Source organism: Alligator mississippiensis, chromosome 15, assembly GCF_030867095.1.
Source record: "Alligator mississippiensis isolate rAllMis1 chromosome 15, rAllMis1, whole genome shotgun sequence".
In the NCBI taxonomy this organism is placed as follows: domain Eukaryota; kingdom Metazoa; phylum Chordata; order Crocodylia; family Alligatoridae; genus Alligator; species Alligator mississippiensis.
The window spans coordinates 14,502,380-14,519,515 of record NC_081838.1 but is presented as its reverse complement, the minus strand read 5'-3'; positions in this window follow the sequence as shown (position 1 = coordinate 14,519,515).

Sequence of the window (17,136 nt, the reverse complement as noted above, 5' to 3'; positions counted from 1 at the left end):
TTTTAGACTCAGATTATCCCATAATTACAATCCGCAGGACATTTTACACCATTGTCTCAAGCACAAGGCATAAGCACTTTTAGGATTACAGTCCATGTATCTTAGAAGACGTTACAACACCTTGACTCCCATTAACATGTGACTGGAGTTAATGAGTTCTGTGTCTCATTTACAAAATCTGTCTGGTACCAGTAGGCCTGCAATAGAAAACTGGAGGAGAACAGATATTCCACGCAAAACCAGCCTTCCGCATCTATCATAGCAACAACACGTATATGGTGGCATTCTAGGGGTGGGAGGCCAGCAGTCAGACTGGCCCTGGTAAAACAGGTCATAAAGGTATCTATAATGTCAAACATGGGCTAGCTGCTAATAACTTTATAGTGAAGATGCAACAGGATTTCTGTTTGGGATCCACTTACGCCAAAGGCTCGAAAACATGTACAGCAAGATTGGTTTGCAGATTCATATTATGACATAAGCTAGCAATGCAAAGGTTCTGCAAGATATAAAGCATGAGTTCACAGACATGCTATAGCTGGGGGTAATAAGGCATTTGATAAGTCCTTGGGCCAGCCCCGTAGTACTTGACCAGAAGCAGGATGGGACCATCAGGTTCTGTGTGGACTACAGGAAACTAAATGCTATTACCACTCCTGATGCTTACCCTGCAATACTCCTTACCAATGCCCTGGATGGGCTCTCTGCTTGATACCCTGGGCTGAGCCAACAGCATCTGTACTCTCGATTTATCCAAGGGATTCTGGCAGATGTCACTGGATCCACACGTCATGGCCAAAGTCTACCATGCCTTTGGGACTGTATGATTTCATTGTTTTACCTTTTGTTATGAACAAGTCTCCTGCTTCTTTTCAAAGATTGATTCAAAATGTGCTACAAGGATGTAAGCTGTGAGCAGTGGCTTACATCGATGACGCTGGCATCTTCAGTCAAGACTTTGAATAAGACCCGATTCATCTAACCACTGTGTTAAACAAAATTGGCATTGCAGGATTGCAGATCAGCTCTGCTTAGCATAGATTCATCTTAATATTAACATGTTTTGGCCAAACTAGGGAGGCAATGGCTGGAGAGATTTGAGGGATGGCATTATCTTTATGGAATGTAGAAAGCGCAGTATTACCAGCCCAGATAAAGCCACAGCTGAAAAGGACTAGGAGCTCTATAGGAGAAAGAATAGCAAACACCCAATTTGGGGTAGGAGGAAAGTCCAAGGCAAACAGACAAGTTCCAGGGCTGATTTTTATCTCTGTGTAGGATTTAAGTGGGATTTCAGTCATGCTGGGCGAAGGGGACTGCACAGGAGGGAACTTCAGCAGTGGGTTTGCAAATAAGGAATGGAGGGGAAAAAACCCCAAGAGGCAAATATTATGCTGCAGAGGAATTTAATGCACAGAAGAAATTGAGTGTACAGATACAGAAGGCATACAGGGGAGAGACCAAATATTCCCAAGGATTTCCAAAGGGCCACAACTGGGATTCTGCTCCTGGCCCATTTTGTGCAAGGTGTGCTTCTGTCTTCAGAGCAGCTGACTTTTACTACCAAGATGTTTCCATCTATTTATTTACTACTTTTCTCCCTGAATAATGTCACATAAAGAAAAGCACCATGTAAGGAGGAGAATAAACAGCTTCTGAATGATGCAGTATCTATAGTAAATTCTTCAGTTAGAAACAAAGAATAACAAAGTTTTGTTTCCTGTTGACACTAAAACCCTTCTCCGTCACTGAGGCTGTGTCAAGTGGTCTGCGATGACTTGCAAGCGGACTCTAGGGAGGCAGAGACTTCTTTTCCAATGACAGCAGAACATGAAAAGGTCTTAATGATTAACAGTGCAGAGAATTCAAGGTTCACTTAGTGACAAATCAAAGTGTTGGAAACAAATGTATGGGGGAGAGAGTCTTCTTCCAAGGTGAAGTGCTCACAACAGAGGTGCAGAGTGCTTTAGCACTGTTCAGGGCAATATTTTTCAGGTCAGCTGTGAATCTGTATCTTGCTTTCAATGTCTGCAGTGGTCCAAGTGTTGTGGATAATCGAGCTGGATTTAGCATGGCCAGCCCTTTCCAAGGGTCTTCATATAGTATCACCAGGGGGGTATGGACCAGCAGCAACCACGCCAAACCAGCCTTCCGCATCGGTCATAGCAACAACACGTGTATGGTGTCCTTCTAGGGGTGGGAGGCCAGCAGTCAGACTGGCCCTGGTAAAACAGATCATATAAGGTTTCTAGGCTGTCAAACATCTTGCTGTGCTGGAGGCAAACCTGAAACACAGAAGGGAGCAGAGGAGGCATTATACATCTGCAGTACTAATGGGATCAAGGGTCGAAACTTGGGTTGAACTCTCAGGGCAATCTGGAAGGGACCCAGAGATTGGGGGATGAGACAGGAAAATGCTGACCTCAACCCTCCTTTCTGCCTGTGTTGCTTCTCTCCTTTCCTCCACCTCATCTCTTTGCTTCACTTGCCCTCAGTCTCTACCCTAAACAACAGCTTTGAAGCTTTTGCACTTTCTTTGCACGCAAAATTCTGGGTGGAAAGCAGGCTCTAGGGCTGTGTGGTGCTGCTGGAGCAGGAGTGGGGGAGGGAGCCTTTAGTCCAGGCCTAGGGAGCCCTGGCCCGATGGTGCAAGCACAGTCCTGGGACATGGGGAATGTGCATTCACTTCAGGACCCAGAACCCAAGTCTTCCTCTTTCTGTCTCCTGCCCTTGGGATCTGGGGGTGAAGGTGGATTGCACCCCTGAAGCTTGTTGCACTTCAGGAAGGATTCAGCCTTTGGCACTTTCCTGTTATGGATCCCACAATCCCAGACAAAGTCAGAGCTGTGGGGAATCACCCCAGAGGGGGAAGAGACAGGATGTCGGATATGGTTCCCTCTCTTATTGGCTTCCCAGTGGGTTAACATGCTGCCTGGTTTGGATTGGAGGAGCTTGAGTCTCTTTGTTCATGCTAAGGGTGCCCTGGACACCAAACTCAGGATTTTCATTGTAACTTCTGACTGGATACACCTACATTTTCTACAAAATGTGGCACAGCATCACCTCGGCTGGTCTCTCTTTCACCCTGGCGATTAGTGTCCCAAATGCCCTTGAAATGCCAACCTTACCTGTAGGCTTCCGAATGACTGCCACCCACCCTCTCCAGCAAAAGAAACAAAAACAATGGAAAGACCCTGAGCAACACAGAACATTCAATGCTGTAAGAGTCAAGCCTTATTGATGAAAGGCCAGTTTAGAAACAGGGATGTGATGACCAAATCCGCCTGTTTCTGGTCACATCTTGAGTCCCAATTCTTCTCTCTGTCCCTTGCTCCAGTCCCCTTAAGCTGCTCTGCTGCCCAGCCCCTCTCCAGCCCCCCTCACCTCAAAGCACTTACTGAACCTGGGGAACCCAGGCCTTGTTTCAGGGAAGAGTGCCGCTTCCCATCAAATTATGCCTTTTCTTCAAAACCTCCTGCAGCAGTTTAGTGCCCCCTAAAATTCTAAAACATCACAGTGTGTGTCTATATATATATATATATATATATATATATATATATATATATAGACACACACACACACTCACACACACATATATATATATATATGTATGTACATACAAGATTTACTCCTCGTGAAAATATTGTTTTAATGCAATATCCCCATAGTTAAAAGAGATTGAGTTGAATCAGACTTACCTTGTTTACCACGGAGAGTAAATCAAAAGAAGCAAGTAAAGAGCATTAGTTTGTATAGTCCTTTTATACAGCTTCTGAAGCTACCTGGTGCATGCAAAACACTCTTTTTTTGCTTATCAGATTGAAAACATTCTGTTATGGATGTCACACCTACAATTGAAATGGCTGTTCTCCTGGTTGGTTGTGAGTATTACTTTGTCCTCTGCTTCCCCATATTCACAGGAATAGTCTTTTCATTCTTAACAGTCCTGGTCTTATTGAGATGACTTAACTGAGGTGACACTGGGAAGGAAGGGTAAAGCTTGCTGACACTCAGAGTTTCCTTTTGGGGGGAAAATTTTCATCAGCTTGAATGTAGCATTAAGCCTGATTCAGAAAATAAGAAAATATTTCATCATTTACCACAAAGGTAGAGCTAACAGGCTGTTTTCTAAATGTTTTGACATTTAAATCAAAGAGAACATTTCCAAAGATTTGTTTTGTTTTGTTTCTAATAGTGCCATCAAAGTCCCAAAGCAGTGAAAAGAAGGAGGAAGGGAAAGAGTGTCTGAGAGTTCCCGACACACACACAAAACGTGTTCAGAGTCATTCAGATGCTGAGTTGTACCTTAGAGAAGGGTTTCACTTTCCCCTTCCCCTGTTCCAACAAGCCCACCACACTCAAATTCTGCTCAAGACACTTCTACTCTATCTCCAAAAGCTGGCATAGATCAAGTGTCCATGTTCCTAAAGGAACTAATGGGAAGTTTTAAAGAGAATAGGACTTTCCCACTGGGGTTTTAATTTTTAGGAACTGTTAACTGCAGAGGAGAGGTGGGCATTTTTCATTTGAGAATGTGTGACATCTTATAGCAAACCTTTCCATTTTGTACTGTCTATTGAATTTGACATCTCCATTAGCTGCTAAGAAACTACTGGACTTGCTTTTTCCTCAGCAGCATTCTCCTCTTCCTGCTCCAAGAAGGAAAAGTGAAAGAACATGATGCATTTGGTCATTGTTTACTTCAGATGATGTTCCAGGATAAGCTCACCCCAAAAAACAAGAGAGATGAAAGCCAAACATGGACATGACTCTGAAATAATTATACTCTTGTTCATGATACATGTAGAAGTCCAATATACCAATCCAAATTGAATAAGAGATAGATAGCACTATTGTTAGTTTGCAATCCAATCTTACAGGGCTTACTCAGGGTGCACACATAGCAGTCAGGACTATCAACTTATATTAAGTCATTTACTGGCAATAATGTGTCCTTCCCTTCAATGTGTCACCACTTAGTTTCACAGAAAATAAGGATAATAACAGCCACAGTGCATATTTTAATGTCCTCAGAATTTAGGAAATCAAAACACTATATTTACACTCATTAAAGCTGTTACAGGGCCAAATTGTTAAATTACAACAACGTTCATATTTGCCTACTGGAAGACACCCTGTATGTAGCAATACAGACTCTAAAAATGCAGTCCAAAGCCACTCATTTCTAAGCCTTAAGTAGGTCATGAGTAATTATAGCATTATAATTTGGAGATTTTTTTACTTGCATTTAATTTCCATTTAAAAACCAGCAGCAGGTTTCTCCCTCTTTTTGTAAAAAAAAAAAATATTTTAAATTTCATAGAACAGATCTGCTAGTGATATTACTTCACACAGCAATCAAGTACTGGGAAAATGGAAAAAGTTGAAAGACTTTTCTCCTTTCTGAAATAAAATTTAAACTATGTTGAAGAGCTGTTTTGCAAGACAGTGTGAAGCACTTTGTAAAACACGGCTCCTACCGCACACTAAGTCTGGTCAGTGTTCAGATTAGCTCAATCATCTTAATACATTTTACCTCTTTAAGAAGACAAGAAATGTCACATTGGATAGATAATAGGTTCATCCAGAAGGTCGCAGGTGTCTTACAGCAGCGAAGGGCATGTATTGCAGAAGAATATTGAAGCAAAACATAACCACACTGTTCTCTCCCTTGCCTCTCTTCCTCTGCAGCTCTTCACACTTCACCTCATTGCATTCACTTCAGGACCCAGAACCCAAGTTTTCCTCTTTTTTCTCCTATCCCTAGGATCTGGGGACCAAAGATGGATTCCTATTCTGCAGCTTGTTGCACTGCAGGAGGATTCATCCTTAGGTAGGCAGTTTCCAGTTAGGATCCCAAACTCCTGGGCAAAATCTGGGCTGTGGGCTATCACCCCGGTTGGGAAAAGTAGTAGGATGTCAGATATTGCTCCCACTCTTTTGGGCTTTGCAATGATGAACATATCACCTGGTTTGGACTGGAGGAGCTTGAGTCTCTTTGTTTGAACTAAGGGGGCCCTGGACACCTCACTGTTGCCATTAGTGTCCCAAATGCCCTTGAAATTCCGACCTCACCTGTGGGCTCCCTAATGCACGCCAACAAACCAAATGCAGCAAAAGCAACAAAAACAAGACAAAACCTGTAATCATTGCTGAAAATCAATAAATACAAGTGCAAGTTGATTTTTTAAATGTAAAACTTAAAAGTAAATACCTGCAAGAGATCAAGCTGAATTGGACTTACCCAGCTCACCAAAGAGAAAAGCCAAGAAGTGATTAAAACACCCTTATCTGCTAGCCCTTTTATACTATTCTCAGACCTCAGGGGCCATTTGAGGCATCTTCTGTGTTGAATCCTTAGTAGCGACAAATCATGCACGTGTTGTGTGCGCCAACCCTCCAAATGCTGTAATTGTTTCACTCTGTTTTTGGAATTATTGTGGTTTTTTTTATTTATCTTACGATGAGTAAATTACACCCTCCCCCTCAGCTGTCATTTAAAATAGAACTTTATGTGTTGAACTTCGTCCTGGTCTTGCTCTATGGAATTCATTGGAGATGAAAGACTTGGGGTAAATCTGTAGGCTACTGGGGAAAAGACTTACCTGATAGGGAACAGAGGTGGTGGGATGCCACACTGAAAGATGAAAGTGGCGAAAGTGAAACAGCGGGTGGAGCCGCCACAGGAAAATACAAAAGGGAAAAAAATGGTCGTGCCCAAAGGAGCTGAGATCGGCACCCCCATCAGTGTGGGCACACTTTATAACAGTGTACTGGTACCGATTGGGTGGCCAGAACCTTGGGTCCAAGATAAAAGTACAAGACAAGCAGGTGGGACCAGAAATGGGGTCCCCAGCCAGCCCTGAAGGGCCAGAGAACGCAAGCAGTCTCAGGAGGGGCCCTGGTGGTTACCCCAGGAAGGGATCTCCATGAGAGCACAGGGCCAGAGGGGGCCTGAGGTTTTTCTTACAGGGCCAATGTGGACCAAGGAAGTTGGCAGCAGAGACTGGAGCCTGGCAGGACTCAGCGGAGCCAGGATACAGATAAGACTGATGGACAGCAAGTACCAAGCCCAGGGCAGAGGCGATACATCGGTGGATGAACCGGTACTGAAGCCAGCCAAAGTATAATCGGAAAGGAGTAAGGCTGTGGGAAACGCTCGGGATAGTAACATCTCCCCTACCCAGCGGCCATCATATTCCAGGAACCCAAGCACTGAGAAAGCACAGGACATCAGCCTTGACAATGCAGGAGATGACATCGTGATTGGCATTAGGTGGGGTGTAGGGGAGGCAGAGGCCCACAAAGGCGTAACAGTGGGAGCAACTGTGCAGAGATGCCAAGGGGAGGTGGGACCAAACATAGTCCTCCCAATCTGAAGGCAATCATCATCAAAGACGTGGCAGGCAAGGCTTCCTGGTGAACTGACCCAAAGTCATTCCAATGACCAAGCTGATCATCCCTAAGAATAACGGCGAGGCTTGAGAGGAATCCCCATATGCGATGCACAGGAGAGAGACACGGAAAACTACAGCTACCCAGTCATTGGTAGGACCATTTGTTCTCATGTGCATTAAACCAGTTTAGTCCACACTTTTATGTGCTGGGGTTTCTGAAACTCAAAGAGGGGAAGAAGCTCTTGTTTAGTATGCTCATTTTCTTTAGTATGACATTTTCTGATTCAGTGCCCAACAAAACCAATGGACGTCAGCCCATTGACCGGTGGAAGGACTCAGATTCTTCACAAGTCTTGTGAACCCCACTTACAATTTTAAAACCCTGGAATGCTCAAGTTTAACTGTGTATTATTTCATTTTCTTTGTTGCTTTCTTCTTTGGCTCAGCACTGAATTTCCCTCATATTGATTAGAAATACATTTCTTTATTGACTGCCACTGGTTTCACCAATGTGGCAGCATCAGGATTCAGAACAGGAGACTATTGCTGAGCTGCCTGCTGGAGATGTCTGGTGATGGTTGTAGGAGAAAAGAATGCATGGGATATTATGAAAGGTCTGAGTTACAGCTGTAAAACTGTATGACAACGGACGTCTTTAAGTTTTTCCATGCCAAGTCAGTTGTTGGCAACTTCATATGTTCCAAATGCAGAGCCTGGGATGACATGTAAGCAAAAGAGAGAAAAAAAAAAAAAAAAAAAAACATTCCTACTCATCTGGGAGGTGCAGAGGGAGAAGGGCAAGGGAGAGAATGGTGTGGTTATGTTTTGCTTTAATATTCTTCTCCATAACATGCCCTCCGCTGCTGTAAGACACCTGTGATCTTCTGGATGAACCTATTTTCTCTCCAATGTGGCATTTCTTGTGTTCTTAAACAGGTAAAGTGTATTGATATGATTGAGCTAACTTGAACACTTAACAGACTTGGTATGTGGTAGGAGCCAGATTTTACAAAGAGCTTCCCACTATTTTACAGAACAAGACTCCTACTTTTTCATTTAATTTAAGGAAGAAGAGTCTTTCCCACTTTCCCTCTTCAAGTGCCCTAGAAGTTGATTGCCGTACTAAATGATGCCACCTGAAGATCTGGCCTGTGAACTTTTATTTTTTTTTATTTTTTTTTTTTTGCAAAGAAAGAGATACAAACCTGCTGATCATTTTTAAATGAAAATTAAAAAGCCCCAAATTCCAAGTGTACTATAACTCATGATGACCTAATTAAGGCTCAAAAGCCAGTGAGCTTGATTTGCATTTTTAAGTGTCTCTATTGCTACATACAGGAGTGTCTTCCAGTAGGAAAGTATGAATTTTGTAGAAATGTAATGATTTGACCATGTAACAGCTCTAATGAGTGTTAATAAAGTGCTTTGATGTCCTAAATTCTGAGAATATTACAATATCCATTGTGTCTGTTATTATCCTTATTTTCTATTAAACTAAGCAGTGGGACATCAAGGTGAAGGTCACATTATTGCCAGTAAATGACTCAACACACTTGATAGTCCTCACTGCTACATGTGCAACCTGCAACTGAGTGACACCTATGAGATTGTGTTGCAAGATAACTTTAGTGCTATGCACTATTAAATAAGGTTTGGCATTTTGGACTTCTAAATGTGTCTTAAACAAGAGTATAATTATTTCATAGATGTGTCCATGCTTGGCTTTCATCTTTCTTGTTTTTTTAGGGAGGAGCTTCTTCTGGACCATCTTCTGAAGTAGACAATGTCCAAGTCAATCATGTTGCCATCTCCTTGAATTTAACCGTTTTGATGCAGGAAGAGGAGAATTCTGCTGAGGAGAAAGCAATTCCAGAAGTTTCTTATCTGCTAATGGAGATGTCAAAAGGACAAGTTCAGTAGATACTACAAAGTGAAAAGCTTTGTTATAAGATTTTGCAGGTTGGTCAAGTGAAAAATTTCCACCTCACTTGTGCAGGTGACAGTTGCTAAAAATTAAAGTGCATTACAGGCAGTCCTCGACTCACAACATTTCGAGTTACAATATTTATAAATTGACACCCTGTTTCAACTTTCTGATGTCAGTTTTAACTTTACAACACTTGATCTGATGCCATGCCACACCAGCAAACAAGTTCGCTGTGTCACCTATCTCCCCAGAGAACATCTGTCCAAACTTCCTTGGCCACTTTCTTTAAGAAAACAGATAAGACTCCAGAAAAACCTACAGCCAAGACTCCTGATAAGACTTCAGCCAGAACCCTTCAAAAAGTCCAACCAAGAGTCCTTAAAAATCCAGCAAAGTCTCCTCAAAGAAGTCCTTCCAAATCAATATGATTGCTATTTACAATATAAATATATTAATGTAGCTATATTACCCATATATAATCGATTGAGTACAAAATTCTAGGTTATTTTTTGGTGAAAATAGGGTATCGGGCCGTGGTTCAGGAACCAATCCCCCATTTGTAACATTGTTTCCTATGGGAAAATCAGTTCCGAGTTACAACGTTTAGACTTAAGACGTGGTTTTCAGGAACCAATTGTTTCATAAGTCTGAGGACTGCCTGTAATGTACATGCAGGAGTTCCCTTTTCATACTGCATAGCGATGCATTCACCAACAACTTAGGCTCCTTTTCCTAGGAGGGTGGTTCAGTGTTACCGGCTTTAGGATCTTTATGTAAACAATGAGGAGACACAGGTGCCAGCGAAGATGTGTTCAGAGAATGGGAGATGGTAGGCACCCCGCTGGGGAACATCTAGCCAGCCCACGAGCATGTCCACAATGGAGGACTGGACATGAGGCTGTAGGGAAGGAGGAGGCCTCACTGGGGCACATTGCTGTCTTGTGCAGGACACACCTTAACACACACACAGTGTCACCCACCCACATCATGAGTTTTGCCTGTCAGCAGCTTGAGGTGCAGGGCCCCAGATGACAGACTCCCCCAGTGAGACACACACAGCTGGCAGGCTTCATGGCCTGGCAGGGTCCAGCACCCAGGCCTGCACTAGATTTCACCCCCCTGTGTCCCAAGACAGATGCAGTCGCCCAACCACCCACCCACATCATGAGTTTTGCCTGTCAGCAGCTTGGGGTGCAGTTCCCCCCAAACCCATGCACTGATCTTCTTAAAACTTGGCAGGCTTTGTGGCCTCATGAGGGGCTACCACCCCTGTGGTTTTCAGTCCCCTGTTTTGTAACACATATATGTGAGAGGAGTTTAGCTTTCCAGAATTTGGGGTGCAGTTGCATGGAACATGGAAGACCTTGTGGCCTCATGAGGGGCTAGCACCCCTGTAAGTTGAACCCAAATCAGAGCTAACATAACCAAGTTATAGATATTTCATTCATCCCCCATGATAACATATAGCCGGATCTCTGAAGCGGCTCCAAAGCTTCAGTGCCACTTTGGCCAGATCGAAGCAGCAAATGCATCCAGAGCTCCGGATTGGATCACAGCCATCCGAAGTGGCCAAATTGAAGCCAGATCAGATCGTTGCCGACTCGCACAGTCCTAGTTAGTACCTATTACTGGAGGTATTAAACTAAATGTGTTGTAGCTATGGCACATTAACGCACATGTAGAGGTGCCCAGTTTGACTCTTATGCTGCTCTTTAAACTTATTGTTGACCCCACTCTCCTGAACGTCAAGGAGAGTGGTCTGTAGAGGAAGAGGAAAGACCTTGGTGGTGAAGAGAGAATGGCGGATGTGCAGCTCTGTTGTCTGAGCTGGATTTCCTCTGTGAAAGTTCATAAGGGATCTAATCCTCCTTCCTCAGGGCATCACCCAATAATAAGTCTAGACCTACCTCTGTGGCAGTGGGGGGAAATTATTTTTAGACTCAGATTATTTATAATTATAATCTGCGGGGTTTCTTACACCATTGCCACAAGCACAAGGCATGAGCACTTTGGATCACAGCCCATATATTTTACAAGACATTACAACACTTTGACTTCCACTAATGTGTGACCCGAGTTAATGAGTACTGTGTCTCATTTCCAAAATCTGTCTGGTACGGGTAGGCCTGTAATAGGAGAGTGGAAAAGAACATGACAGTTATTCTAGCTATAGGCCAGCCACTAGTGACTTTATGGAGAAGCTACATCAGGATTTCTGTAACAAAGTGTTTTGATGACGAATTTTCTTTCACTTGTGGAAATTTGGGATGTGCCCTGGAGATGATGTACACAGGAGCTGAACTTGAAGTATGGCTCTGAAGCTTTCACCAAGACATATTTTACAGGGAATACCAACAGTATGAATCCAAGAACAAGCATTTAGTCCTGAAAGCCCTGGACAGAGGAGTCCTACAAGAGGACTTGAATTGTTCTTCTGTTCCACATGCTTTTTCCTGTTTTTCTGGGGGCAGGAACCAGAACCCAAGGACCCCCTGCTCCAGCTTCTGTGCCTGAAGACTCTGGGACCAAGGTCACCCATTGACTGGGGGAATGCCTAATACTGTTCAAGAGGCGGGTACTACCACCCTCACCACATAGGACATTTCCTCAGAAGTAAGGTTAAGCATTATGGAGGTGCCTCAGTGAACTACAAGTCAGGTGTGAAAGCACTTGAGATGCATGGGAGTGCACAAATGACCCTGCTTTAGCATTTCTGTGGTTGATTTCTAAGTACTCATGGGCTCTCTAGATGGTCCCTAGTGAGGTGCCTACCATCTCCCCATTCTCTGCACACAGAACAAAGGCATCCAACACTGAACCCCTCTTCACAGGCACCAATGTCTCCGCATTGTCTGCAGAAAGATCCTAAACACATTCACACTGAACCACCCTCCTCAGGTAAAGAGCCTAAATTTTCAGTGATTGCCTCGCGATGCATTATGAAAAATGGATGTCTAGATGTGCATTAATGTGCTTTAATCAGTGTACATTAAATTTAGTGCCTGTAATAACAGGTACTAACTTAATGGGCAGTAATAGGCAGTGCTGTACAGTATTGCCAGCACACATCTTTTAAGTGGCGCATTAATGCATCAGTGCGGCATTCACCATTCTGTGCTAATGTGTACTACAATAAGTGCAGAGGCAGCGCAGGAAATCTTCCAAATCTGAGTTCTGGGGAAATGGCATCGGGCACTGCTGCCTCCAATGATATGAAGACGCAGGGATCCAGAACGGCCGGGGCTCATCCTTCTGCTTAAGATGCATTTGTCTTATTATTAAAATGCTTGCAATCAAACCAGGGTGGCAATAGCTGGAGAGATTTGAAGACTGGCATTATCTCTCTGGAATGTAGAGAGCGCAGTATTAACGGTGCCACTTGGAGCTCAGCTGAAAAGGACCAGGTATGCTAAATGAGAAAGACTAGCAAACACCCCACCTGGAGTAGGAGGAAAGACCAGGACACAGAGACATGTTCCAGGGCTGAATTTCATCTCTGTGTAGGACTTCAGTGGAAATTCAGTTATGCTGGGTGTGGGGCTCTGCACGGGAGGGAATTTCTCTAGATGTTTTCAAATAAGAAATGGAGGGGAAAAAACCCAGGAGGCAAATATTATGCTGCAGAGTAATTTTAATACAGTGAAGAGCTAAAGTTATACAGACACAGAAGGGATCCTGGGGAGAGAGCAAATACTCCCAAGGATTTCCAAAGGGCTACAACCATGATTTTATGCCTGGCCCATTTTATACAAGGTGTGCTTCTATCTTTGAAAATGCTGACTTTTACTACTAAGCTGTTTCCATCTATTTATTGACTACTTTTCCCCTGCATAACGTCACATGAGGCAAAGCACCATGTAAGGAGGAGAATAAGCAGCTTCTACATGATAAAGTTTCTGTGGCCAATATTTTAGTTAGAAGCAAATAATAAAACAGCTTTTTTTTTTTTCCTGTTGATACCAAACCGCTGGGAAATCACTGTTGCTGTGTCCAGTGGTCTGCAATGAATTACAAGTGGACTCTAGGGAAGCAGAGCCTTCCTTTTATATAACTGTACAGCATGAAGATGCCTTAGTGCTTAACGGTGTGAAGAATTCAAGGTTCCTAGAGTTACAAAGCAAGGCATAGGAATCACGTGTGCAGGAGTCTTCTAGCAATGCAAAGCCCCCACACTGGAGGTACTGAGTGCTCAACACTGCCCCAAGCCATGTCCTTTCTGTCAGCTGTGAATCTGTATGTTCTTTTTGATATCTGTGTTGTTCCAAGTGCCGTGGATATTCAAGCTGGATTTAGCATGGCCTGCAGCCTGCAGAGCTACCCTGACGGCACCACCAGTGGGTTATGGACCAGCAGCAACCTCACTAGACCAGCCTCCATATTGGTCATAGCAACAACACATATTTCGTGGCCTTCTATGCTGGTAGGGAAAACAGTCAGATTGGCCCTGGTAAGACAGGTCTTCGATCATGTCCAGGCTGTCAATCATCTTGCTGTGCTGGAGGCGAACCTGAAACACATCAGGGAGCAGAGGAAACATGACACATGTGCAGTTCTTGTGGGATCAAGGGTCGACACTTGTGTGCAACTCTCTCAGACATCTGGTAGGGACCCGGGGACTGGGAGATGGAGAGGATCTCTCTGTCACTGTCAGTGCTCTCCTTTCCTCCCCCTTGTCCTTTGCTGCACTTGCCCTCAGCCTCTCCCCTAAAAAAAAAAAAAAAAAAAAATGCTTTAAAGCCTTTGGATCAGCTGTGAATCTATATGTCCTTCCTATCAGCTGTGAATCTATATCTTGCTTTTCATATCTGTGTTGCTCCAAGTGCTGTGGATATTCAAGCTGGATTTAGCATGGCCAGCAGCCTCCAGAGATACCCTGATGGCACCACCAGGGGTGTACGGACCAGCAGCAACCTCGCCAAACCAGCCTTCTGCATTGGTCATAGCAACAACTTGGAAAGGATGCACTGTGGAAATCCTTCTTTGCACAACTAAGTTAAAAGCTGGGTGTGAAGTTTTTCAGTCTCAATCATTCAAACACCCAATACTTATTAAAAAAAATTAGAGCGAGTATCCCAAATTCCCATGTGTCTGTCAAACTGCTGCCTTTAATTGGAAAGCTTGGGCAGTTCTTCAGTGCTCTTTCATACCCTAAAACATCCTAGAATATATGTAGAAGAAACAGTCCTAATGTTAAAAGATTGTTGAACATAATATCACCCCAGTTAAAAGAGATTGAGTTGAATAGGACTTACTTGATTTACCACGGACAGTACAGCAAGGGAAGTGAGTAACAAGCACTGGTTTGTAGGTCCTTTTATAAAGTTTCTGAAAACTCCTGGTGCATGCAAGACACCCATTTTTCCCTTATCAGATTCAAAACATTCTGGGTTGGATGCCACGCCTTCAACTGAAATAATTGTTTTCCTGGTTGCTTGTGATTATTATTTTTTTCCCCTTCCTCCACATGCACATTGCATGTTTATACCACCCTAAACATTTCCGGGGAAACTACATTCTTCGTCTTTTGGAGCTGACTTAATAGATTTACTACTGGGAGGGTAGGGAAAAACTGACTGAAACTCAAGTTTTCCTTTTTTGAGGAAATTCTTCAGCACTTTGAACTTGGCATTGAGCTTGATACAGAACAGAAGCCAATATCTTCACCATTTACCACAAATGTAGAGCTAACAGGCTGTTTTCTACACATTTTGACATTGAAATCTTAAATAACATTTCCATAAATTAATTTTATTTATAATAGTGCCACAAACACCCAAAGAACTGCGAGGAAGGGGGAGGAGTGTCCCAGAGCTCCCGACACACACTCAGAAAGTGTTCAGAGTCACTCAGATGCTGGGTTGTACCTTAGAGAAGTGTTTTCACTTTCCCCGGCCCTTCTTCTGGCAAGCCCAACACACACATATTCCACTCCATACACTTCCTCTCCATCCTCAAAAAAACTTGCACAGCTCAAGTGTTCATGTTCCTAGAGCAACTAACAGGATATTTTAAAGAGAACAGGGCTTTCCCATTAAGATTTTATTCTCTGGAACTATCAACCTCAGAGGAGAAATAGAATTGTTTTCATTTGAACAACCTATAGCATCTTATAAAAAAGCTTTCCACTTTGTACTATCTACTGAACTTGTCAATGTGACATCTCCACTAGCAGACAAGAAATTTCCACACTTGCTTTTTCCACAGCAGTGTTTTCCTCTACCTGCACAAAGTAGGTGAAGTGAAAGAAGATGGCCACATGATGTACTTCCTCATCCTTTACTTTAGAAGATGGTCCAGGAGAAGCTTGACCCAAAAAAAACAAAAGACATGAAAGCCAAACATGGACATGGCTCTAAAATAATTATACTCTTCTTCATTACATATTTAGAAGTCCAAAATGCCAAACCTTATTTAATAGCACATAGCATAAACTTATCTTGCAACACAGTCTCACAGGCTGCACGCAGTTGCAGGTTCACATGTAGCAGTCAGAAATATCAAATTTATTAACAAATTTACTGGCCATAACATGACTTTACCTCACCCTGTCACGGCTTAGTTTCACTGAAAATAGGGCTAATAACAGACACTGTGGATATTCTAATATTCTCAGAATTTAGAAAATAGAAGCACTTCATTAAGTGTCATTAAAGCTCTTACAGGAGAAAATCATTAAATTACTAGAAAGATCAAATTTTCCTACTTGACACACCCCTGTATGTAGCAGTAGAGACATTTTAAATATGCAAATCAAATTAACTCATTTTGAAGCCTTAATTAGGTCATGTGTTATTATAGCCTTGGAATTTGGGGCTTTCTAAATTGCATTTTAAAAGCAGCAGCTAATTTCTCCCTCTTTTCTGTAAGACATGTTATTTCAAGTTTCACAGCCCAGATCTGCTGGTGGTAACACTTAACACAGCACTCAACTTCTAGGGTGCTCAAAAGAGAGAGAGAGAATTCCCTTGATTCAAATTAAATGAAAACTTTCTTGGAGGCCTGTTCTGTAAAAGGGTGGGAAGCTCTTTGCAAAACGTGGCTCCCACCACACGCCAAGTCTGGGCAGGGTTCACATTAGCTCAGTCATGTCAGCACATTTCACCTCAGTAAGAAGACAAGAAATGCCACAGGGGACAGATCCTGGGATCATGCAGAAGGGCGCAGGTGTCTTGCCGTGGCAGAGGGCATGCTAAGGAGAAGAATATGAAGCAGAACGTAGCCGCACTGTTCTCTCCCCTGACCCTGCCTCTGCAGCTCCCAGATGAGCAGGAACGGGGTTTCTTTGTCTCTCATGGGTGTATCTTCCCAGGTTTTCTATTTGGAACATATGAGCTTGCAAACAACTGCCTTAGTTCAGTATGGAAAAAGTCAAGGACGTTCATCTCATACAGCTTCAAAGCTGTTACTCAGGCATTTCATAACACCCCCGTGCTTTCATTCTCCTACAGCCATGCCCTGCCATCACCGGCAAGTATCGCAGCAATAGGCTTCTGCCATGAACCCTGCTGTTGCTGCATTGCTGAAACCAGTGGAGATTAATAAATAAATAAATCTCTCATTGACATAAGGGGAGAATTTAGCCCAGAGACCCCCACCCAGAAAAACCAACCAACCCCTACCCAGAAAAACCCTTAAGAAAAAGTGAAATAATACACAGTCAAAGCTTAAGGCACTCCAGAAGTTATAAAACCCATAGGAGGAGTTCGCAATACATATGAAGTATGTCAGTCCTTCCACAGGTCAATGCACTGACGCCCATGGGTTTTGGTGGGCACTGAATCAGAACATTTCAGGAGTGTACCTGAGCATACT